Genomic DNA, 24,318 nt, shown 5'->3' on the forward strand with positions numbered 1-24,318 from the left:
AGAACAAGTAAATTACGCAGAAACACGCCGTGGAGATTTTACTAGAGACGACAGTGACAGCAGTGCGGGCGTCGCACGTCCGATAGCCCGAGCGGCCGAAAACAAATAGCGGAACATAGTTTCCTCGTGCCGGGTTTTAGCTCTTCTCACGGACGTTTCCGTGGTCGTTGTGTTGTGGCTCAGGGCTATTCCATTTTCCTTCCCTAAAAGGCAACGCGAGAGACTGTCAGGCAAATCCCAAGTGATCTGTACACGGACTAAGACGTCCGCACGTCTGCCAACATTCTCGCCAACTTGTATGCCGTGCCAACGACACGGGTTCATGTCCGATTACCGAAATTAGGCAGCGTTGGCCATGGTTAGTGCTCGGCTGGGTGACGAACTAGGAAGTCCGCGTGTGTTGGTTTCTTCAGTTTTGCCTTTTTCCTTAGTTTTTGGTGCTGCTGTGCGGTAATGGTACGGTCCAGCTCGCTGACCCCCCTCTTGCTCTCGGTACGCAAAGGCGCGAACGTGCGGCCACAGTCAAATGAAAGGGTCCGTTGTGTGTTTGTCGATGTGGACTCTCCCAGTCGTTTCTAGCGCCTGTCCTCTACATATACGCCCATTTGCAAGCGTCAGCTTTCGCGTCAGCCGAGCAAAGTCGAGACAAGTCGACACATGGAGACACACGATGCTGTGAATCGTAATCCGCACTAGCCTACGAAGGGAGAAGGGAAACCATTTGTACCGTTGAAAACACTCTCCTGCGTAAAGGAGACAACTTCCGTGCGATGTCCGGCCTTCGAACCCGGAGCAGCTACTTGGGAAGCAACCATGCTGACCGACACACCACCACCGCCTTCTGCTACGCGCTGCTTGCGCCATCATGTGTCGCCTTCCCTCCTGGCGCCAGAGGCCGAAGGCGATAGCGCTGCAGGCGCTCAACGCCGAGTGCAACGCGAGCACCACTGAACCCGATTTCCTGGCGCTGCTAGGGTGACATACTGTAACTAGGCGCAGAACTGACTTTCTCTGATAAATTGGCCCTTTAATGCACATCAGGGCGAACACGAAATTTCTAATATGAAGTACTCACTGACGATCCAAAGACGTTTCAGTATGTATGCGTCGGTACCACCGGGGCAGTGCCTAAGTATTGGAAAGTGAAGGCCGACAGTTAGAGCCTCACATGAAATATTTCATTGGCTTCCCACGAGTGCGTAATGCACAGCGTGGCTGTTGCTAGGAAACGGTCTCATTCGCCGTTCGTTAATATCTAGTTTTCTTTGCATCAATGTGAAAATGTTCCTATTACTAAATACAGTTTTGCTAGTCACAGTTCAAACTGGAAGCGACGGAAGAAAGCGGTCCAACGCGCCACATTGTTTCCCGAAAGCGAGGGTGCGTTTAGTACGCCACATCTGACATTGCGTCTCACATATTCTGAAACTGACATAATTCCATCCTACCGAAAAAAGAAACAGATTTCGGAGTGAGGTTCCTGAGGTCTTGCTAGAGATGGAAGTCACTGGAGCGCTTGTCTTGCGCGTCAGATTGGCCGAGCGGTCTAAGGCGCCAGATTTAAGCTCTGCTTCCCGTAAGGGAGCGTGGGTTCGAACCCCACATCTGACAATGCTTTTTAAACATTCTGAAACTAACGTACTCCCTTGATCTTATAGAACAAGTAAATTACGCAGAAACACGCCGTGGAGATTTTACTAGAGACGACAGTGACAGCAGTGCGGGCGTCGCACGTCCGATAGCCCGAGCGGCCGAAAACAAATAGCGGAACATAGTTTCCTCGTGCCGGGTTTTAGCTCTTCTCACGGACGTTTCCGTGGTCGTTGTGTTGTGGCTCAGGGCTATTCCATTTTCCTTCCCTAAAAGGCAACGCGAGAGACTGTCAGGCAAATCCCAAGTGATCTGTACACGGACTAAGACGTCCGCACGTCTGCCAACATTCTCGCCAACTTGTATGCCGTGCCAACGACACGGGTTCATGTCCGATTACCGAAATTAGGCAGCGTTGGCCATGGTTAGTGCTCGGCTGGGTGACGAACTAGGAAGTCCGCGTGTGTTGGTTTCTTCAGTTTTGCCTTTTTCCTTAGTTTTTGGTGCTGCTGTGCGGTAATGGTACGGTCCAGCTCGCTGACCCCCCTCTTGCTCTCGGTACGCAAAGGCGCGAACGTGCGGCCACAGTCAAATGAAAGGGTCCGTTGTGTGTTTGTCGATGTGGACTCTCCCAGTCGTTTCTAGCGCCTGTCCTCTACATATACGCCCATTTGCAAGCGTCAGCTTTCGCGTCAGCCGAGCAAAGTCGAGACAAGTCGACACATGGAGACACACGATGCTGTGAATCGTAATCCGCACTAGCCTACGAAGGGAGAAGGGAAACCATTTGTACCGTTGAAAACACTCTCCTGCGTAAAGGAGACAACTTCCGTGCGATGTCCGGCCTTCGAACCCGGAGCAGCTACTTGGGAAGCAACCATGCTGACCGACACACCACCACCGCCTTCTGCTACGCGCTGCTTGCGCCATCATGTGTCGCCTTCCCTCCTGGCGCCAGAGGCCGAAGGCGATAGCGCTGCAGGCGCTCAACGCCGAGTGCAACGCGAGCACCACTGAACCCGATTTCCTGGCGCTGCTAGGGTGACATACTGTAACTAGGCGCAGAACTGACTTTCTCTGATAAATTGGCCCTTTAATGCACATCAGGGCGAACACGAAATTTCTAATATGAAGTACTCACTGACGATCCAAAGACGTTTCAGTATGTATGCGTCGGTACCACCGGGGCAGTGCCTAAGTATTGGAAAGTGAAGGCCGACAGTTAGAGCCTCACATGAAATATTTCATTGGCTTCCCACGAGTGCGTAATGCACAGCGTGGCTGTTGCTAGGAAACGGTCTCATTCGCCGTTCGTTAATATCTAGTTTTCTTTGCATCAATGTGAAAATGTTCCTATTACTAAATACAGTTTTGCTAGTCACAGTTCAAACTGGAAGCGACGGAAGAAAGCGGTCCAACGCGCCACATTGTTTCCCGAAAGCGAGGGTGCGTTTAGTACGCCACATCTGACATTGCGTCTCACATATTCTGAAACTGACATAATTCCATCCTACCGAAAAAAGAAACAGATTTCGGAGTGAGGTTCCTGAGGTCTTGCTAGAGATGGAAGTCACTGGAGCGCTTGTCTTGCGCGTCAGATTGGCCGAGCGGTCTAAGGCGCCAGATTTAAGCTCTGCTTCCCGTAAGGGAGCGTGGGTTCGAACCCCACATCTGACAATGCTTTTTAAACATTCTGAAACTAACGTACTCCCTTGATCTTATAGAACAAGTAAATTACGCAGAAACACGCCGTGGAGATTTTACTAGAGACGACAGTGACAGCAGTGCGGGCGTCGCACGTCCGATAGCCCGAGCGGCCGAAAACAAATAGCGGAACATAGTTTCCTCGTGCCGGGTTTTAGCTCTTCTCACGGACGTTTCCGTGGTCGTTGTGTTGTGGCTCAGGGCTATTCCATTTTCCTTCCCTAAAAGGCAACGCGAGAGACTGTCAGGCAAATCCCAAGTGATCTGTACACGGACTAAGACGTCCGCACGTCTGCCAACATTCTCGCCAACTTGTATGCCGTGCCAACGACACGGGTTCATGTCCGATTACCGAAATTAGGCAGCGTTGGCCATGGTTAGTGCTCGGCTGGGTGACGAACTAGGAAGTCCGCGTGTGTTGGTTTCTTCAGTTTTGCCTTTTTCCTTAGTTTTTGGTGCTGCTGTGCGGTAATGGTACGGTCCAGCTCGCTGACCCCCCTCTTGCTCTCGGTACGCAAAGGCGCGAACGTGCGGCCACAGTCAAATGAAAGGGTCCGTTGTGTGTTTGTCGATGTGGACTCTCCCAGTCGTTTCTAGCGCCTGTCCTCTACATATACGCCCATTTGCAAGCGTCAGCTTTCGCGTCAGCCGAGCAAAGTCGAGACAAGTCGACACATGGAGACACACGATGCTGTGAATCGTAATCCGCACTAGCCTACGAAGGGAGAAGGGAAACCATTTGTACCGTTGAAAACACTCTCCTGCGTAAAGGAGACAACTTCCGTGCGATGTCCGGCCTTCGAACCCGGAGCAGCTACTTGGGAAGCAACCATGCTGACCGACACACCACCACCGCCTTCTGCTACGCGCCGCTTGCGCCGTCATGTGTCGCCTTCCCTCCTGGCGCCAGAGGCCGAAGGCGATAGCGCTGCAGGCGCTCAACGCCGAGTGCAACGCGAGCACCACTGAACCCGATTTCCTGGCGCTGCTAGGGTGACATACTGTAACTAGGCGCAGAACTGACTTTCTCTGATAAATTGGCCCTTTAATGCACATCAGGGCGAACACGAAATTTCTAATATGAAGTACTCACTGACGATCCAAAGACGTTTCAGTATGTATGCGTCGGTACCACCGGGGCAGTGCCTAAGTATTGGAAAGTGAAGGCCGACAGTTAGAGCCTCACATGAAATATTTCATTGGCTTCCCACGAGTGCGTAATGCACAGCGTGGCTGTTGCTAGGAAACGGTCTCATTCGCCGTTCGTTAATATCTAGTTTTCTTTGCATCAATGTGAAAATGTTCCTATTACTAAATACAGTTTTGCTAGTCACAGTTCAAACTGGAAGCGACGGAAGAAAGCGGTCCAACGCGCCACATTGTTTCCCGAAAGCGAGGGTGCGTTTAGTACGCCACATCTGACATTGCGTCTCACATATTCTGAAACTGACATAATTCCATCCTACCGAAAAAAGAAACAGATTTCGGAGTGAGGTTCCTGAGGTCTTGCTAGAGATGGAAGTCACTGGAGCGCTTGTCTTGCGCGTCAGATTGGCCGAGCGGTCTAAGGCGCCAGATTTAAGCTCTGCTTCCCGTAAGGGAGCGTGGGTTCGAACCCCACATCTGACAATGCTTTTTAAACATTCTGAAACTAACGTACTCCCTTGATCTTATAGAACAAGTAAATTACGCAGAAACACGCCGTGGAGATTTTACTAGAGACGACAGTGACAGCAGTGCGGGCGTCGCACGTCCGATAGCCCGAGCGGCCGAAAACAAATAGCGGAACATAGTTTCCTCGTGCCGGGTTTTAGCTCTTCTCACGGACGTTTCCGTGGTCGTTGTGTTGTGGCTCAGGGCTATTCCATTTTCCTTCCCTAAAAGGCAACGCGAGAGACTGTCAGGCAAATCCCAAGTGATCTGTACACGGACTAAGACGTCCGCACGTCTGCCAACATTCTCGCCAACTTGTATGCCGTGCCAACGACACGGGTTCATGTCCGATTACCGAAATTAGGCAGCGTTGGCCATGGTTAGTGCTCGGCTGGGTGACGAACTAGGAAGTCCGCGTGTGTTGGTTTCTTCAGTTTTGCCTTTTTCCTTAGTTTTTGGTGCTGCTGTGCGGTAATGGTACGGTCCAGCTCGCTGACCCCCCTCTTGCTCTCGGTACGCAAAGGCGCGAACGTGCGGCCACAGTCAAATGAAAGGGTCCGTTGTGTGTTTGTCGATGTGGACTCTCCCAGTCGTTTCTAGCGCCTGTCCTCTACATATACGCCCATTTGCAAGCGTCAGCTTTCGCGTCAGCCGAGCAAAGTCGAGACAAGTCGACACATGGAGACACACGATGCTGTGAATCGTAATCCGCACTAGCCTACGAAGGGAGAAGGGAAACCATTTGTACCGTTGAAAACACTCTCCTGCGTAAAGGAGACAACTTCCGTGCGATGTCCGGCCTTCGAACCCGGAGCAGCTACTTGGGAAGCAACCATGCTGACCGACACACCACCACCGCCTTCTGCTACGCGCTGCTTGCGCCATCATGTGTCGCCTTCCCTCCTGGCGCCAGAGGCCGAAGGCGATAGCGCTGCAGGCGCTCAACGCCGAGTGCAACGCGAGCACCACTGAACCCGATTTCCTGGCGCTGCTAGGGTGACATACTGTAACTAGGCGCAGAACTGACTTTCTCTGATAAATTGGCCCTTTAATGCACATCAGGGCGAACACGAAATTTCTAATATGAAGTACTCACTGACGATCCAAAGACGTTTCAGTATGTATGCGTCGGTACCACCGGGGCAGTGCCTAAGTATTGGAAAGTGAAGGCCGACAGTTAGAGCCTCACATGAAATATTTCATTGGCTTCCCACGAGTGCGTAATGCACAGCGTGGCTGTTGCTAGGAAACGGTCTCATTCGCCGTTCGTTAATATCTAGTTTTCTTTGCATCAATGTGAAAATGTTCCTATTACTAAATACAGTTTTGCTAGTCACAGTTCAAACTGGAAGCGACGGAAGAAAGCGGTCCAACGCGCCACATTGTTTCCCGAAAGCGAGGGTGCGTTTAGTACGCCACATCTGACATTGCGTCTCACATATTCTGAAACTGACATAATTCCATCCTACCGAAAAAAGAAACAGATTTCGGAGTGAGGTTCCTGAGGTCTTGCTAGAGATGGAAGTCACTGGAGCGCTTGTCTTGCGCGTCAGATTGGCCGAGCGGTCTAAGGCGCCAGATTTAAGCTCTGCTTCCCGTAAGGGAGCGTGGGTTCGAACCCCACATCTGACAATGCTTTTTAAACATTCTGAAACTAACGTACTCCCTTGATCTTATAGAACAAGTAAATTACGCAGAAACACGCCGTGGAGATTTTACTAGAGACGACAGTGACAGCAGTGCGGGCGTCGCACGTCCGATAGCCCGAGCGGCCGAAAACAAATAGCGGAACATAGTTTCCTCGTGCCGGGTTTTAGCTCTTCTCACGGACGTTTCCGTGGTCGTTGTGTTGTGGCTCAGGGCTATTCCATTTTCCTTCCCTAAAAGGCAACGCGAGAGACTGTCAGGCAAATCCCAAGTGATCTGTACACGGACTAAGACGTCCGCACGTCTGCCAACATTCTCGCCAACTTGTATGCCGTGCCAACGACACGGGTTCATGTCCGATTACCGAAATTAGGCAGCGTTGGCCATGGTTAGTGCTCGGCTGGGTGACGAACTAGGAAGTCCGCGTGTGTTGGTTTCTTCAGTTTTGCCTTTTTCCTTAGTTTTTGGTGCTGCTGTGCGGTAATGGTACGGTCCAGCTCGCTGACCCCCCTCTTGCTCTCGGTACGCAAAGGCGCGAACGTGCGGCCACAGTCAAATGAAAGGGTCCGTTGTGTGTTTGTCGATGTGGACTCTCCCAGTCGTTTCTAGCGCCTGTCCTCTACATATACGCCCATTTGCAAGCGTCAGCTTTCGCGTCAGCCGAGCAAAGTCGAGACAAGTCGACACATGGAGACACACGATGCTGTGAATCGTAATCCGCACTAGCCTACGAAGGGAGAAGGGAAACCATTTGTACCGTTGAAAACACTCTCCTGCGTAAAGGAGACAACTTCCGTGCGATGTCCGGCCTTCGAACCCGGAGCAGCTACTTGGGAAGCAACCATGCTGACCGACACACCACCACCGCCTTCTGCTACGCGCTGCTTGCGCCATCATGTGTCGCCTTCCCTCCTGGCGCCAGAGGCCGAAGGCGATAGCGCTGCAGGCGCTCAACGCCGAGTGCAACGCGAGCACCACTGAACCCGATTTCCTGGCGCTGCTAGGGTGACATACTGTAACTAGGCGCAGAACTGACTTTCTCTGATAAATTGGCCCTTTAATGCACATCAGGGCGAACACGAAATTTCTAATATGAAGTACTCACTGACGATCCAAAGACGTTTCAGTATGTATGCGTCGGTACCACCGGGGCAGTGCCTAAGTATTGGAAAGTGAAGGCCGACAGTTAGAGCCTCACATGAAATATTTCATTGGCTTCCCACGAGTGCGTAATGCACAGCGTGGCTGTTGCTAGGAAACGGTCTCATTCGCCGTTCGTTAATATCTAGTTTTCTTTGCATCAATGTGAAAATGTTCCTATTACTAAATACAGTTTTGCTAGTCACAGTTCAAACTGGAAGCGACGGAAGAAAGCGGTCCAACGCGCCACATTGTTTCCCGAAAGCGAGGGTGCGTTTAGTACGCCACATCTGACATTGCGTCTCACATATTCTGAAACTGACATAATTCCATCCTACCGAAAAAAGAAACAGATTTCGGAGTGAGGTTCCTGAGGTCTTGCTAGAGATGGAAGTCACTGGAGCGCTTGTCTTGCGCGTCAGATTGGCCGAGCGGTCTAAGGCGCCAGATTTAAGCTCTGCTTCCCGTAAGGGAGCGTGGGTTCGAACCCCACATCTGACAATGCTTTTTAAACATTCTGAAACTAACGTACTCCCTTGATCTTATAGAACAAGTAAATTACGCAGAAACACGCCGTGGAGATTTTACTAGAGACGACAGTGACAGCAGTGCGGGCGTCGCACGTCCGATAGCCCGAGCGGCCGAAAACAAATAGCGGAACATAGTTTCCTCGTGCCGGGTTTTAGCTCTTCTCACGGACGTTTCCGTGGTCGTTGTGTTGTGGCTCAGGGCTATTCCATTTTCCTTCCCTAAAAGGCAACGCGAGAGACTGTCAGGCAAATCCCAAGTGATCTGTACACGGACTAAGACGTCCGCACGTCTGCCAACATTCTCGCCAACTTGTATGCCGTGCCAACGACACGGGTTCATGTCCGATTACCGAAATTAGGCAGCGTTGGCCATGGTTAGTGCTCGGCTGGGTGACGAACTAGGAAGTCCGCGTGTGTTGGTTTCTTCAGTTTTGCCTTTTTCCTTAGTTTTTGGTGCTGCTGTGCGGTAATGGTACGGTCCAGCTCGCTGACCCCCCTCTTGCTCTCGGTACGCAAAGGCGCGAACGTGCGGCCACAGTCAAATGAAAGGGTCCGTTGTGTGTTTGTCGATGTGGACTCTCCCAGTCGTTTCTAGCGCCTGTCCTCTACATATACGCCCATTTGCAAGCGTCAGCTTTCGCGTCAGCAGAGCAAAGTCGAGACAAGTCGACACATGGAGACACACGATGCTGTGAATCGTAATCCGCACTAGCCTACGAAGGGAGAAGGGAAACCATTTGTACCGTTGAAAACACTCTCCTGCGTAAAGGAGACAACTTCCGTGCGATGTCCGGCCTTCGAACCCGGAGCAGCTACTTGGGAAGCAACCATGCTGACCGACACACCACCACCGCCTTCTGCTACGCGCTGCTTGCGCCATCATGTGTCGCCTTCCCTCCTGGCGCCAGAGGCCGAAGGCGATAGCGCTGCAGGCGCTCAACGCCGAGTGCAACGCGAGCACCACTGAACCCGATTTCCTGGCGCTGCTAGGGTGACATACTGTAACTAGGCGCAGAACTGACTTTCTCTGATAAATTGGCCCTTTAATGCACATCAGGGCGAACACGAAATTTCTAATATGAAGTACTCACTGACGATCCAAAGACGTTTCAGTATGTATGCGTCGGTACCACCGGGGCAGTGCCTAAGTATTGGAAAGTGAAGGCCGACAGTTAGAGCCTCACATGAAATATTTCATTGGCTTCCCACGAGTGCGTAATGCACAGCGTGGCTGTTGCTAGGAAACGGTCTCATTCGCCGTTCGTTAATATCTAGTTTTCTTTGCATCAATGTGAAAATGTTCCTATTACTAAATACAGTTTTGCTAGTCACAGTTCAAACTGGAAGCGACGGAAGAAAGCGGTCCAACGCGCCACATTGTTTCCCGAAAGCGAGGGTGCGTTTAGTACGCCACATCTGACATTGCGTCTCACATATTCTGAAACTGACATAATTCCATCCTACCGAAAAAAGAAACAGATTTCGGAGTGAGGTTCCTGAGGTCTTGCTAGAGATGGAAGTCACTGGAGCGCTTGTCTTGCGCGTCAGATTGGCCGAGCGGTCTAAGGCGCCAGATTTAAGCTCTGCTTCCCGTAAGGGAGCGTGGGTTCGAACCCCACATCTGACAATGCTTTTTAAACATTCTGAAACTAACGTACTCCCTTGATCTTATAGAACAAGTAAATTACGCAGAAACACGCCGTGGAGATTTTACTAGAGACGACAGTGACAGCAGTGCGGGCGTCGCACGTCCGATAGCCCGAGCGGCCGAAAACAAATAGCGGAACATAGTTTCCTCGTGCCGGGTTTTAGCTCTTCTCACGGACGTTTCCGTGGTCGTTGTGTTGTGGCTCAGGGCTATTCCATTTTCCTTCCCTAAAAGGCAACGCGAGAGACTGTCAGGCAAATCCCAAGTGATCTGTACACGGACTAAGACGTCCGCACGTCTGCCAACATTCTCGCCAACTTGTATGCCGTGCCAACGACACGGGTTCATGTCCGATTACCGAAATTAGGCAGCGTTGGCCATGGTTAGTGCTCGGCTGGGTGACGAACTAGGAAGTCCGCGTGTGTTGGTTTCTTCAGTTTTGCCTTTTTCCTTAGTTTTTGGTGCTGCTGTGCGGTAATGGTACGGTCCAGCTCGCTGACCCCCCTCTTGCTCTCGGTACGCAAAGGCGCGAACGTGCGGCCACAGTCAAATGAAAGGGTCCGTTGTGTGTTTGTCGATGTGGACTCTCCCAGTCGTTTCTAGCGCCTGTCCTCTACATATACGCCCATTTGCAAGCGTCAGCTTTCGCGTCAGCCGAGCAAAGTCGAGACAAGTCGACACATGGAGACACACGATGCTGTGAATCGTAATCCGCACTAGCCTACGAAGGGAGAAGGGAAACCATTTGTACCGTTGAAAACACTCTCCTGCGTAAAGGAGACAACTTCCGTGCGATGTCCGGCCTTCGAACCCGGAGCAGCTACTTGGGAAGCAACCATGCTGACCGACACACCACCACCGCCTTCTGCTACGCGCTGCTTGCGCCATCATGTGTCGCCTTCCCTCCTGGCGCCAGAGGCCGAAGGCGATAGCGCTGCAGGCGCTCAACGCCGAGTGCAACGCGAGCACCACTGAACCCGATTTCCTGGCGCTGCTAGGGTGACATACTGTAACTAGGCGCAGAACTGACTTTCTCTGATAAATTGGCCCTTTAATGCACATCAGGGCGAACACGAAATTTCTAATATGAAGTACTCACTGACGATCCAAAGACGTTTCAGTATGTATGCGTCGGTACCACCGGGGCAGTGCCTAAGTATTGGAAAGTGAAGGCCGACAGTTAGAGCCTCACATGAAATATTTCATTGGCTTCCCACGAGTGCGTAATGCACAGCGTGGCTGTTGCTAGGAAACGGTCTCATTCGCCGTTCGTTAATATCTAGTTTTCTTTGCATCAATGTGAAAATGTTCCTATTACTAAATACAGTTTTGCTAGTCACAGTTCAAACTGGAAGCGACGGAAGAAAGCGGTCCAACGCGCCACATTGTTTCCCGAAAGCGAGGGTGCGTTTAGTACGCCACATCTGACATTGCGTCTCACATATTCTGAAACTGACATAATTCCATCCTACCGAAAAAAGAAACAGATTTCGGAGTGAGGTTCCTGAGGTCTTGCTAGAGATGGAAGTCACTGGAGCGCTTGTCTTGCGCGTCAGATTGGCCGAGCGGTCTAAGGCGCCAGATTTAAGCTCTGCTTCCCGTAAGGGAGCGTGGGTTCGAACCCCACATCTGACAATGCTTTTTAAACATTCTGAAACTAACGTACTCCCTTGATCTTATAGAACAAGTAAATTACGCAGAAACACGCCGTGGAGATTTTACTAGAGACGACAGTGACAGCAGTGCGGGCGTCGCACGTCCGATAGCCCGAGCGGCCGAAAACAAATAGCGGAACATAGTTTCCTCGTGCCGGGTTTTAGCTCTTCTCACGGACGTTTCCGTGGTCGTTGTGTTGTGGCTCAGGGCTATTCCATTTTCCTTCCCTAAAAGGCAACGCGAGAGACTGTCAGGCAAATCCCAAGTGATCTGTACACGGACTAAGACGTCCGCACGTCTGCCAACATTCTCGCCAACTTGTATGCCGTGCCAACGACACGGGTTCATGTCCGATTACCGAAATTAGGCAGCGTTGGCCATGGTTAGTGCTCGGCTGGGTGACGAACTAGGAAGTCCGCGTGTGTTGGTTTCTTCAGTTTTGCCTTTTTCCTTAGTTTTTGGTGCTGCTGTGCGGTAATGGTACGGTCCAGCTCGCTGACCCCCCTCTTGCTCTCGGTACGCAAAGGCGCGAACGTGCGGCCACAGTCAAATGAAAGGGTCCGTTGTGTGTTTGTCGATGTGGACTCTCCCAGTCGTTTCTAGCGCCTGTCCTCTACATATACGCCCATTTGCAAGCGTCAGCTTTCGCGTCAGCCGAGCAAAGTCGAGACAAGTCGACACATGGAGACACACGATGCTGTGAATCGTAATCCGCACTAGCCTACGAAGGGAGAAGGGAAACCATTTGTACCGTTGAAAACACTCTCCTGCGTAAAGGAGACAACTTCCGTGCGATGTCCGGCCTTCGAACCCGGAGCAGCTACTTGGGAAGCAACCATGCTGACCGACACACCACCACCGCCTTCTGCTACGCGCTGCTTGCGCCATCATGTGTCGCCTTCCCTCCTGGCGCCAGAGGCCGAAGGCGATAGCGCTGCAGGCGCTCAACGCCGAGTGCAACGCGAGCACCACTGAACCCGATTTCCTGGCGCTGCTAGGGTGACATACTGTAACTAGGCGCAGAACTGACTTTCTCTGATAAATTGGCCCTTTAATGCACATCAGGGCGAACACGAAATTTCTAATATGAAGTACTCACTGACGATCCAAAGACGTTTCAGTATGTATGCGTCGGTACCACCGGGGCAGTGCCTAAGTATTGGAAAGTGAAGGCCGACAGTTAGAGCCTCACATGAAATATTTCATTGGCTTCCCACGAGTGCGTAATGCACAGCGTGGCTGTTGCTAGGAAACGGTCTCATTCGCCGTTCGTTAATATCTAGTTTTCTTTGCATCAATGTGAAAATGTTCCTATTACTAAATACAGTTTTGCTAGTCACAGTTCAAACTGGAAGCGACGGAAGAAAGCGGTCCAACGCGCCACATTGTTTCCCGAAAGCGAGGGTGCGTTTAGTACGCCACATCTGACATTGCGTCTCACATATTCTGAAACTGACATAATTCCATCCTACCGAAAAAAGAAACAGATTTCGGAGTGAGGTTCCTGAGGTCTTGCTAGAGATGGAAGTCACTGGAGCGCTTGTCTTGCGCGTCAGATTGGCCGAGCGGTCTAAGGCGCCAGATTTAAGCTCTGCTTCCCGTAAGGGAGCGTGGGTTCGAACCCCACATCTGACAATGCTTTTTAAACATTCTGAAACTAACGTACTCCCTTGATCTTATAGAACAAGTAAATTACGCAGAAACACGCCGTGGAGATTTTACTAGAGACGACAGTGACAGCAGTGCGGGCGTCGCACGTCCGATAGCCCGAGCGGCCGAAAACAAATAGCGGAACATAGTTTCCTCGTGCCGGGTTTTAGCTCTTCTCACGGACGTTTCCGTGGTCGTTGTGTTGTGGCTCAGGGCTATTCCATTTTCCTTCCCTAAAAGGCAACGCGAGAGACTGTCAGGCAAATCCCAAGTGATCTGTACACGGACTAAGACGTCCGCACGTCTGCCAACATTCTCGCCAACTTGTATGCCGTGCCAACGACACGGGTTCATGTCCGATTACCGAAATTAGGCAGCGTTGGCCATGGTTAGTGCTCGGCTGGGTGACGAACTAGGAAGTCCGCGTGTGTTGGTTTCTTCAGTTTTGCCTTTTTCCTTAGTTTTTGGTGCTGCTGTGCGGTAATGGTACGGTCCAGCTCGCTGACCCCCCTCTTGCTCTCGGTACGCAAAGGCGCGAACGTGCGGCCACAGTCAAATGAAAGGGTCCGTTGTGTGTTTGTCGATGTGGACTCTCCCAGTCGTTTCTAGCGCCTGTCCTCTACATATACGCCCATTTGCAAGCGTCAGCTTTCGCGTCAGCCGAGCAAAGTCGAGACAAGTCGACACATGGAGACACACGATGCTGTGAATCGTAATCCGCACTAGCCTACGAAGGGAGAAGGGAAACCATTTGTACCGTTGAAAACACTCTCCTGCGTAAAGGAGACAACTTCCGTGCGATGTCCGGCCTTCGAACCCGGAGCAGCTACTTGGGAAGCAACCATGCTGACCGACACACCACCACCGCCTTCTGCTACGCGCTGCTTGCGCCATCATGTGTCGCCTTCCCTCCTGGCGCCAGAGGCCGAAGGCGATAGCGCTGCAGGCGCTCAACGCCGAGTGCAACGCGAGCACCACTGAACCCGATTTCCTGGCGCTGCTAGGGTGACATACTGTAACTAGGCGCAGAACTGACTTTCTCTGATAAATTGGCCCTTTAATGCACATCAGGGCGAACACGAAATTTCTAATATGAAGTACTCACTGACGATCCAAAGACGTTTCAGTATGTATGCGTCGGTACCACCGGGGCAGTGCCTAAGTATTGGAAAGTGAAGGCCGACAGTTAGAGCCTCACATGAAATATTTCATTGGCTTCCCACGAGTGCGTAATGCACAGCGTGGCTGTTGCTAGGAAACGGTCTCATTCGCCGTTCGTTAATATCTAGTTTTCTTTGCATCAATGTGAAAATGTTCCTATTACTAAATACAGTTTTGCTAGTCACAGTTCAAACTGGAAGCGACGGAAGAAAGCGGTCCAACGCGCCACATTGTTTCCCGAAAGCGAGGGTGCGTTTAGTACGCCACATCTGACATTGCGTCTCACATATTCTGAAACTGACATAATTCCATCCTACCGAAAAAAGAAACAGATTTCGGAGTGAGGTTCCTGAGGTCTTGCTAGAGATGGAAGTCACTGGAGCGCTTGTCTTGCGCGTCAGATTGGCCGAGCGGTCTAAGGCGCCAGATTTAAGCTCTGCTTCCCGTAAGGGAGCGTGGGTTCGAACCCCACATCTGACAATGCTTTTTAAACATTCTGAAACTAACGTACTCCCTTGATCTTATAGAACAAGTAAATTACGCAGAAACACGCCGTGGAGATTTTACTAGAGACGACAGTGACAGCAGTGCGGGCGTCGCACGTCCGATAGCCCGAGCGGCCGAAAACAAATAGCGGAACATAGTTTCCTCGTGCCGGGTTTTAGCTCTTCTCACGGACGTTTCCGTGGTCGTTGTGTTGTGGCTCAGGGCTATTCCATTTTCCTTCCCTAAAAGGCAACGCGAGAGACTGTCAGGCAAATCCCAAGTGATCTGTACACGGACTAAGACGTCCGCACGTCTGCCAACATTCTCGCCAACTTGTATGCCGTGCCAACGACACGGGTTCATGTCCGATTACCGAAATTAGGCAGCGTTGGCCATGGTTAGTGCTCGGCTGGGTGACGAACTAGGAAGTCCGCGTGTGTTGGTTTCTTCAGTTTTGCCTTTTTCCTTAGTTTTTGGTGCTGCTGTGCGGTAATGGTACGGTCCAGCTCGCTGACCCCCCTCTTGCTCTCGGTACGCAAAGGCGCGAACGTGCGGCCACAGTCAAATGAAAGGGTCCGTTGTGTGTTTGTCGATGTGGACTCTCCCAGTCGTTTCTAGCGCCTGTCCTCTACATATACGCCCATTTGCAAGCGTCAGCTTTCGCGTCAGCCGAGCAAAGTCGAGACAAGTCGACACATGGAGACACACGATGCTGTGAATCGTAATCCGCACTAGCCTACGAAGGGAGAAGGGAAACCATTTGTACCGTTGAAAACACTCTCCTGCGTAAAGGAGACAACTTCCGTGCGATGTCCGGCCTTCGAACCCGGAGCAGCTACTTGGGAAGCAACCATGCTGACCGACACACCACCACCGCCTTCTGCTACGCGCTGCTTGCGCCATCATGTGTCGCCTTCCCTCCTGGCGCCAGAGGCCGAAGGCGATAGCGCTGCAGGCGCTCAACGCCGAGTGCAACGCGAGCACCACTGAACCCGATTTCCTGGCGCTGCTAGGGTGACATACTGTAACTAGGCGCAGAACTGACTTTCTCTGATAAATTGGCCCTTTAATGCACATCAGGGCGAACACGAAATTTCTAATATGAAGTACTCACTGACGATCCAAAGACGTTTCAGTATGTATGCGTCGGTACCACCGGGGCAGTGCCTAAGTATTGGAAAGTGAAGGCCGACAGTTAGAGCCTCACATGAAATATTTCATTGGCTTCCCACGAGTGCGTAATGCACAGCGTGGCTGTTGCTAGGAAACGGTCTCATTCGCCGTTCGTTAATATCTAGTTTTCTTTGCATCAATGTGAAAATGTTCCTATTACTAAATACAGTTTTGCTAGTCACAGTTCAAACTGGAAGCGACGGAAGAAAGCGGTCCAACGCGCCACATTGTTTCCCGAAAGCGAGGGTGCGTTTAGTACGCCACATCTGACATTGCGTCTCACATATTCTGAAACTGACATAATTCCATCCTACCGAAAAAAGAAACAGATTTCGGAGTGAGGTTCCTGAGGTCTTGCTAGAGATGGAAGTCACTGGAGCGCTTGTCTTGCGCGTCAGATTGGCCGAGCGGTCTAAGGCGCCAGATTTAAGCTCTGCTTCCCGTAAGGGAGCGTGGGTTCGAACCCCACATCTGACAATGCTTTTTAAACATTCTGAAACTAACGTACTCCCTTGATCTTATAGAACAAGTAAATTACGCAGAAACACGCCGTGGAGATTTTACTAGAGACGACAGTGACAGCAGTGCGGGCGTCGCACGTCCGATAGCCCGAGCGGCCGAAAACAAATAGCGGAACATAGTTTCCTCGTGCCGGGTTTTAGCTCTTCTCACGGACGTTTCCGTGGTCGTTGTGTTGTGGCTCAGGGCTATTCCATTTTCCTTCCCTAAAAGGCAACGCGAGAGACTGTCAGGCAAATCCCAAGTGATCTGTACACGGACTAAGACGTCCGCACGTCTGCCAACATTCTCGCCAACTTGTATGCCGTGCCAACGACACGGGTTCATGTCCGATTACCGAAATTAGGCAGCGTTGGCCATGGTTAGTGCTCGGCTGGGTGACGAACTAGGAAGTCCGCGTGTGTTGGTTTCTTCAGTTTTGCCTTTTTCCTTAGTTTTTGGTGCTGCTGTGCGGTAATGGTACGGTCCAGCTCGCTGACCCCCCTCTTGCTCTCGGTACGCAAAGGCGCGAACGTGCGGCCACAGTCAAATGAAAGGGTCCGTTGTGTGTTTGTCGATGTGGACTCTCCCAGTCGTTTCTAGCGCCTGTCCTCTACATATACGCCCATTTGCAAGCGTCAGCTTTCGCGTCAGCCGAGCAAAGTCGAGACAAGTCGACACATGGAGACACACGATGCTGTGAATCGTAATCCGCACTAGCCTACGAAGGGAGAAGGGAAACCATTTGTACCGTTGAAAACACTCTCCTGCGTAAAGGAGACAACTTCCGTGCGATGTCCGGCCTTCGAACCCGGAGCAGCTACTTGGGAAGCAACCATGCTGACCGACACACCACCACCGCCTTCTGCTACGCGCTGCTTGCGCCATCATGTGTCGCCTTCCCTCCTGGCGCCAGAGGCCGAAGGCGATAGCGCTGCAGGCGCTCAACGCCGAGTGCAACGCGAGCACCACTGAACCCGATTTCCTGGCGCTGCTAGGGTGACATACTGTAACTAGGCGCAGAACTGACTTTCTCTGATAAATTGGCCCTTTAATGCACATCAGGGCGAACACGAAATTTCTAATATGAAGTACTCACTGACGATCCAAAGACGTTTCAGTATGTATGCGTCGGTACCACCGGGGCAGTGCCTAAGTATTGGAAAGTGAAGGCCGACAGTTAGAGCCTCACATGAAATATTTCATTGGCTTCCCACGAGTGCGTAATGCACAGCGTGGCTGTTGCTAGGAAACGGTCTCATTCGCCGTTCGTTAATATCTAGTTTTCTTTGCATCAATGTGAAAATGTTCCTATTACTAAATACAGTTTTGCTAGTCACAGTTCAAACTGGAAGCGACGGAAGAAAGCGGTCCAACGCGCCACATTGTTTCCCGAAAGCGAGGGTGCGTTTAGTACGCCACATCTGACATTGCGTCTCACATATTCTGAAACTGACATAATTCCATCCTACCGAAAAAAGAAACAGATTTCGGAGTGAGGTTCCTGAGGTCTTGCTAGAGATGGAAGTCACTGGAGCGCTTGTCTTGCGCGTCAGATTGGCCGAGCGGTCTAAGGCGCCAGATTTAAGCTCTGCTTCCCGTAAGGGAGCGTGGGTTCGAACCCCACATCTGACAATGCTTTTTAAACATTCTGAAACTAACGTACTCCCTTGATCTTATAGAACAAGTAAATTACGCAGAAACACGCCGTGGAGATTTTACTAGAGACGACAGTGACAGCAGTGCGGGCGTCGCACGTCCGATAGCCCGAGCGGCCGAAAACAAATAGCGGAACATAGTTTCCTCGTGCCGGGTTTTAGCTCTTCTCACGGACGTTTCCGTGGTCGTTGTGTTGTGGCTCAGGGCTATTCCATTTTCCTTCCCTAAAAGGCAACGCGAGAGACTGTCAGGCAAATCCCAAGTGATCTGTACACGGACTAAGACGTCCGCACGTCTGCCAACATTCTCGCCAACTTGTATGCCGTGCCAACGACACGGGTTCATGTCCGATTACCGAAATTAGGCAGCGTTGGCCATGGTTAGTGCTCGGCTGGGTGACGAACTAGGAAGTCCGCGTGTGTTGGTTTCTTCAGTTTTGCCTTTTTCCTTAGTTTTTGGTGCTGCTGTGCGGTAATGGTACGGTCCAGCTCGCTGACCCCCCTCTTGCTCTCGGTACGCAAAGGCGCGAACGTGCGGCCACAGTCAAATGAAAGGGTCCGTTGTGTGTTTGTCGATGTGGACTCTCCCAGTCGTTTCTAGCGCCTGTCCTCTACATATACGCCCATTTGCAAGCGTCAGCTTTCGCGTCAGCCGAGCAAAGTCGAGACAAGTCGACACATGGAGACACACGATGCTGTGAATCGTAATCCGCACTAGCCTACGAAGGGAGAAGGGAAACCATTTGTACCGTTGAAAACACTCTCCTGCGTAAAGGAGACAACTTCCGTGCGATGTCCGGCCTTCGAACCCGGAGCAGCTACTTGGGAAGCAACCATGCTGACCGACACACCACCACCGCCTTCTGCTACGCGCTGCTTGCGCCATCATGTGTCGCCTTCCCTCCTGGCGCCAGAGGCCGAAGGCGATAGCGCTGCAGGCGCTCAACGCCGAGTGCAACGCGAGCACCACTGAACCCGATTTCCTGGCGCTGCTAGGGTGACATACTGTAACTAGGCGCAGAACTGACTTTCTCTGATAAATTGGCCCTTTAATGCACATCAGGGCGAACACGAAATTTCTAATATGAAGTACTCACTGACGATCCAAAGACGTTTCAGTATGTATGCGTCGGTACCACCGGGGCAGTGCCTAAGTATTGGAAAGTGAAGGCCGACAGTTAGAGCCTCACATGAAATATTTCATTGGCTTCCCACGAGTGCGTAATGCACAGCGTGGCTGTTGCTAGGAAACGGTCTCATTCGCCGTTCGTTAATATCTAGTTTTCTTTGCATCAATGTGAAAATGTTCCTATTACTAAATACAGTTTTGCTAGTCACAGTTCAAACTGGAAGCGACGGAAGAAAGCGGTCCAACGCGCCACATTGTTTCCCGAAAGCGAGGGTGCGTTTAGTACGCCACATCTGACATTGCGTCTCACATATTCTGAAACTGACATAATTCCATCCTACCGAAAAAAGAAACAGATTTCGGAGTGAGGTTCCTGAGGTCTTGCTAGAGATGGAAGTCACTGGAGCGCTTGTCTTGCGCGTCAGATTGGCCGAGCGGTCTAAGGCGCCAGATTTAAGCTCTGCTTCCCGTAAGGGAGCGTGGGTTCGAACCCCACATCTGACAATGCTTTTTAAACATTCTGAAACTAACGTACTCCCTTGATCTTATAGAACAAGTAAATTACGCAGAAACACGCCGTGGAGATTTTACTAGAGACGACAGTGACAGCAGTGCGGGCGTCGCACGTCCGATAGCCCGAGCGGCCGAAAACAAATAGCGGAACATAGTTTCCTCGTGCCGGGTTTTAGCTCTTCTCACGGACGTTTCCGTGGTCGTTGTGTTGTGGCTCAGGGCTATTCCATTTTCCTTCCCTAAAAGGCAACGCGAGAGACTGTCAGGCAAATCCCAAGTGATCTGTACACGGACTAAGACGTCCGCACGTCTGCCAACATTCTCGCCAACTTGTATGCCGTGCCAACGACACGGGTTCATGTCCGATTACCGAAATTAGGCAGCGTTGGCCATGGTTAGTGCTCGGCTGGGTGACGAACTAGGAAGTCCGCGTGTGTTGGTTTCTTCAGTTTTGCCTTTTTCCTTAGTTTTTGGTGCTGCTGTGCGGTAATGGTACGGTCCAGCTCGCTGACCCCCCTCTTGCTCTCGGTACGCAAAGGCGCGAACGTGCGGCCACAGTCAAATGAAAGGGTCCGTTGTGTGTTTGTCGATGTGGACTCTCCCAGTCGTTTCTAGCGCCTGTCCTCTACATATACGCCCATTTGCAAGCGTCAGCTTTCGCGTCAGCCGAGCAAAGTCGAGACAAGTCGACACATGGAGACACACGATGCTGTGAATCGTAATCCGCACTAGCCTACGAAGGGAGAAGGGAAACCATTTGTACCGTTGAAAACACTCTCCTGCGTAAAGGAGACAACTTCCGTGCGATGTCCGGCCTTCGAACCCGGAGCAGCTACTTGGGAAGCAACCATGCTGACCGACACACCACCACCGCCTTCTGCTACGCGCTGCTTGCGCCATCATGTGTCGCCTTCCCTCCTGGCGCCAGAGGCCGAAGGCGATAGCGCTGCAGGCGCTCAACGCCGAGTGCAACGCGAGCACCACTGAACCCGATTTCCTGGCGCTGCTAGGGTGACATACTGTAACTAGGCGCAGAACTGACTTTCTCTGATAAATTGGCCCTTTAATGCACATCAGGGCGAACACGAAATTTCTAATATGAAGTACTCACTGACGATCCAAAGACGTTTCAGTATGTATGCGTCGGTACCACCGGGGCAGTGCCTAAGTATTGGAAAGTGAAGGCCGACAGTTAGAGCCTCACATGAAATATTTCATTGGCTTCCCACGAGTGCGTAATGCACAGCGTGGCTGTTGCTAGGAAACGGTCTCATTCGCCGTTCGTTAATATCTAGTTTTCTTTGCATCAATGTGAAAATGTTCCTATTACTAAATACAGTTTTGCTAGTCACAGTTCAAACTGGAAGCGACGGAAGAAAGCGGTCCAACGCGCCACATTGTTTCCCGAAAGCGAGGGTGCGTTTAGTACGCCACATCTGACATTGCGTCTCACATATTCTGAAACTGACATAATTCCATCCTACCGAAAAAAGAAACAGATTTCGGAGTGAGGTTCCTGAGGTCTTGCTAGAGATGGAAGTCACTGGAGCGCTTGTCTTGCGCGTCAGATTGGCCGAGCGGTCTAAGGCGCCAGATTTAAGCTCTGCTTCCCGTAAGGGAGCGTGGGTTCGAACCCCACATCTGACAATGCTTTTTAAACATTCTGAAACTAACGTACTCCCTTGATCTTATAGAACAAGTAAATTACGCAGAAACACGCCGTGGAGATTTTACTAGAGACGACAGTGACAGCAGTGCGGGCGTCGCACGTCCGATAGCCCGAGCGGCCGAAAACAAATAGCGGAACATAGTTTCCTCGTGCCGGGTTTTAGCTCTTCTCACGGACGTTTCCGTGGTCGTTGTGTTGTGGCTCAGGGCTATTCCATTTTCCTTCCCTAAAAGGCAACGCGAGAGACTGTCAGGCAAATCCCAAGTGATCTGTACACGGACTAAGACGTCCGCACGTCTGCCAACATTCTCGCCAACTTGTATGCCGTGCCAACGACACGGGTTCATGTCCGATTACCGAAATTAGGCAGCGTTGGCCATGGTTAGTGCTCGGCTGGGTGACGAACTAGGAAGTCCGCGCGTGTTGGTTTCTTCAGTTTTGCCTTTTTCCTTAGTTTTTGGTGCTGCTGTGCGGTAATGGTACGGTCCAGCTCGCTGACCCCCCTCTTGCTCTCGGTACGCAAAGGCGCGAACGTGCGGCCACAGTCAAATGAAAGGGTCCGTTGTGTGTTTGTCGATGTGGACTCTCCCAGTCGTTTCTAGCGCCTGTCCTCTACATATACGCCCATTTGCAAGCGTCAGCTTTCGCGTCAGCCGAGCAAAGTCGAGACAAGTCGACACATGGAGACACACGATGCTGTGAATCGTAATCCGCACTAGCCTACGAAGGGAGAAGGGAAACCATTTGTACCGTTGAAAACACTCTCCTGCGTAAAGGAGACAACTTCCGTGCGATGTCCGGCCTTCGAACCCGGAGCAGCTACTTGGGAAGCAACCATGCTGACCGACACACCACCACCGCCTTCTGCTACGCGCTGCTTGCGCCATCATGTGTCGCCTTCCCTCCTGGCGCCAGAGGCCGAAGGCGATAGCGCTGCAGGCGCTCAACGCCGAGTGCAACGCGAGCACCACTGAACCCGATTTCCTGGCGCTGCTAGGGTGACATACTGTAACTAGGCGCAGAACTGACTTTCTCTGATAAATTGGCCCTTTAATGCACATCAGGGCGAACACGAAATTTCTAATATGAAGTACTCACTGACGATCCAAAGACGTTTCAGTATGTATGCGTCGGTACCACCGGGGCAGTGCCTAAGTATTGGAAAGTGAAGGCCGACAGTTAGAGCCTCACATGAAATATTTCATTGGCTTCCCACGAGTGCGTAATGCACAGCGTGGCTGTTGCTAGGAAACGGTCTCATTCGCCGTTCGTTAATATCTAGTTTTCTTTGCATCAATGTGAAAATGTTCCTATTACTAAATACAGTTTTGCTAGTCACAGTTCAAACTGGAAGCGACGGAAGAAAGCGGTCCAACGCGCCACATTGTTTCCCGAAAGCGAGGGTGCGTTTAGTACGCCACATCTGACATTGCGTCTCACATATTCTGAAACTGACATAATTCCATCCTACCGAAAAAAGAAACAGATTTCGGAGTGAGGTTCCTGAGGTCTTGCTAAAGATGGAAGTCACTGGAGCGCTTGTCTTGCGCGTCAGATTGGCCGAGCGGTCTAAGGCGCCAGATTTAAGCTCTGCTTCCCGTAAGGGAGCGTGGGTTCGAACCCCACATCTGACAATGCTTTTTAAACATTCTGAAACTAACGTACTCCCTTGATCTTATAGAACAAGTAAATTACGCAGAAACACGCCGTGGAGATTTTACTAGAGACGACAGTGACAGCAGTGCGGGCGTCGCACGTCCGATAGCCCGAGCGGCCGAAAACAAATAGCGGAACATAGTTTCCTCGTGCCGGGTTTTAGCTCTTCTCACGGACGTTTCCGTGGTCGTTGTGTTGTGGCTCAGGGCTATTCCATTTTCCTTCCCTAAAAGGTAACGCGAGAGACTGTCAGGCAAATCCCAAGTGATCTGTACACGGACTAAGACGTCCGCACGTCTGCCAACATTCTCGCCAACTTGTATGCCGTGCCAACGACACGGGTTCATGTCCGATTACCGAAATTAGGCAGCGTTGGCCATGGTTAGTGCTCGGCTGGGTGACGAACTAGGAAGTCCGCGCGTGTTGGTTTCTTCAGTTTTGCCTTTTTCCTTAGTTTTTGGTGCTGCTGTGCGGTAATGGTACGGTCCAGCTCGCTGACCCCCCTCTTGCTCTCGGTACGCAAAGGCGCGAACGTGCGGCCACAGTCAAATGAAAGGGTCCGTTGTGTGTTTGTCGATGTGGACTCTCCCAGTCGTTTCTAGCGCCTGTCCTCTACATATACGCCCATTTGCAAGCGTCAGCTTTCGCGTCAGCCGAGCAAAGTCGAGACAAGTCGACACATGGAGACACACGACGCTGTGAATCGTAATCCGCACTAGCCTACGAAGGGAGAAGGGAAACCATTTGTACCGTTGAAAACACTCTCCTGCGTAAAGGAGACAACTTCCGTGCGATGTCCGGCCTTCGAACCCGGAGCAGCTACTTGGGAAGCAACCATGCTGACCGACACACCACCACCGCCTTCTGCTACGCGCTGCTTGCGCCATCATGTGTCGCCTTCCCTCCTGGCGCCAGAGGCCGAAGGCGATAGCGCTGCAGGCGCTCAACGCCGAGTGCAACGCGAGCACCACTGAACCCGATTTCCTGGCGCTGCTAGGGTGACATACTGTAACTAGGCGCAGAACTGACTTTCTCTGATAAATTGGCCCTTTAATGCACATCAGGGCGAACACGAAATTTCTAATATGAAGTACTCACTGACGATCCAAAGACGTTTCAGTATGTATGCGTCGGTACCACCGGGGCAGTGCCTAAGT

At 51.4% G+C, this 24,318-nt stretch overlaps 14 non-coding genes across 14 annotated transcripts; all 14 read left to right on the forward strand.

Annotated features, from left to right (window-relative positions):
- Window positions 1–1,527: 1,527 nt before the first annotated feature.
- On the forward strand, window positions 1,528–1,611 carry Trnal-uaa. The gene has a single exon. It is a non-coding gene; the product is annotated as a tRNA-Leu (tRNA).
- A 1,572-nt stretch (window positions 1,612–3,183) lies between these two features.
- Trnal-uaa lies at window positions 3,184–3,267 on the forward strand. Its single transcript has one exon. It is a non-coding gene; the product is annotated as a tRNA-Leu (tRNA).
- Window positions 3,268–4,839: 1,572 nt separating this feature from the next.
- Trnal-uaa lies at window positions 4,840–4,923 on the forward strand. Its single transcript has one exon. It is a non-coding gene; the product is annotated as a tRNA-Leu (tRNA).
- Window positions 4,924–6,495: 1,572 nt separating this feature from the next.
- On the forward strand, window positions 6,496–6,579 carry Trnal-uaa. Its single transcript has one exon. It is a non-coding gene; the product is annotated as a tRNA-Leu (tRNA).
- A 1,572-nt stretch (window positions 6,580–8,151) lies between these two features.
- On the forward strand, window positions 8,152–8,235 carry Trnal-uaa. The gene has a single exon. It is a non-coding gene; the product is annotated as a tRNA-Leu (tRNA).
- A 1,572-nt stretch (window positions 8,236–9,807) lies between these two features.
- Trnal-uaa lies at window positions 9,808–9,891 on the forward strand. The gene has a single exon. It is a non-coding gene; the product is annotated as a tRNA-Leu (tRNA).
- Window positions 9,892–11,463: 1,572 nt separating this feature from the next.
- Window positions 11,464–11,547, forward strand: Trnal-uaa. Its single transcript has one exon. It is a non-coding gene; the product is annotated as a tRNA-Leu (tRNA).
- A 1,572-nt stretch (window positions 11,548–13,119) lies between these two features.
- Window positions 13,120–13,203, forward strand: Trnal-uaa. The gene has a single exon. It is a non-coding gene; the product is annotated as a tRNA-Leu (tRNA).
- A 1,572-nt stretch (window positions 13,204–14,775) lies between these two features.
- On the forward strand, window positions 14,776–14,859 carry Trnal-uaa. Its single transcript has one exon. It is a non-coding gene; the product is annotated as a tRNA-Leu (tRNA).
- A 1,572-nt stretch (window positions 14,860–16,431) lies between these two features.
- Trnal-uaa lies at window positions 16,432–16,515 on the forward strand. Its single transcript has one exon. It is a non-coding gene; the product is annotated as a tRNA-Leu (tRNA).
- Window positions 16,516–18,087: 1,572 nt separating this feature from the next.
- Trnal-uaa lies at window positions 18,088–18,171 on the forward strand. The gene has a single exon. It is a non-coding gene; the product is annotated as a tRNA-Leu (tRNA).
- Window positions 18,172–19,743: 1,572 nt separating this feature from the next.
- Trnal-uaa lies at window positions 19,744–19,827 on the forward strand. Its single transcript has one exon. It is a non-coding gene; the product is annotated as a tRNA-Leu (tRNA).
- A 1,572-nt stretch (window positions 19,828–21,399) lies between these two features.
- On the forward strand, window positions 21,400–21,483 carry Trnal-uaa. Its single transcript has one exon. It is a non-coding gene; the product is annotated as a tRNA-Leu (tRNA).
- A 1,572-nt stretch (window positions 21,484–23,055) lies between these two features.
- On the forward strand, window positions 23,056–23,139 carry Trnal-uaa. Its single transcript has one exon. It is a non-coding gene; the product is annotated as a tRNA-Leu (tRNA).
- Window positions 23,140–24,318: the final 1,179 nt, after the last annotated feature.

This window comes from Schistocerca piceifrons, unplaced genomic scaffold (genome assembly GCF_021461385.2).
Source record: "Schistocerca piceifrons isolate TAMUIC-IGC-003096 unplaced genomic scaffold, iqSchPice1.1 HiC_scaffold_30, whole genome shotgun sequence".
NCBI lineage: Eukaryota > Metazoa > Arthropoda > Insecta > Orthoptera > Acrididae > Schistocerca > Schistocerca piceifrons.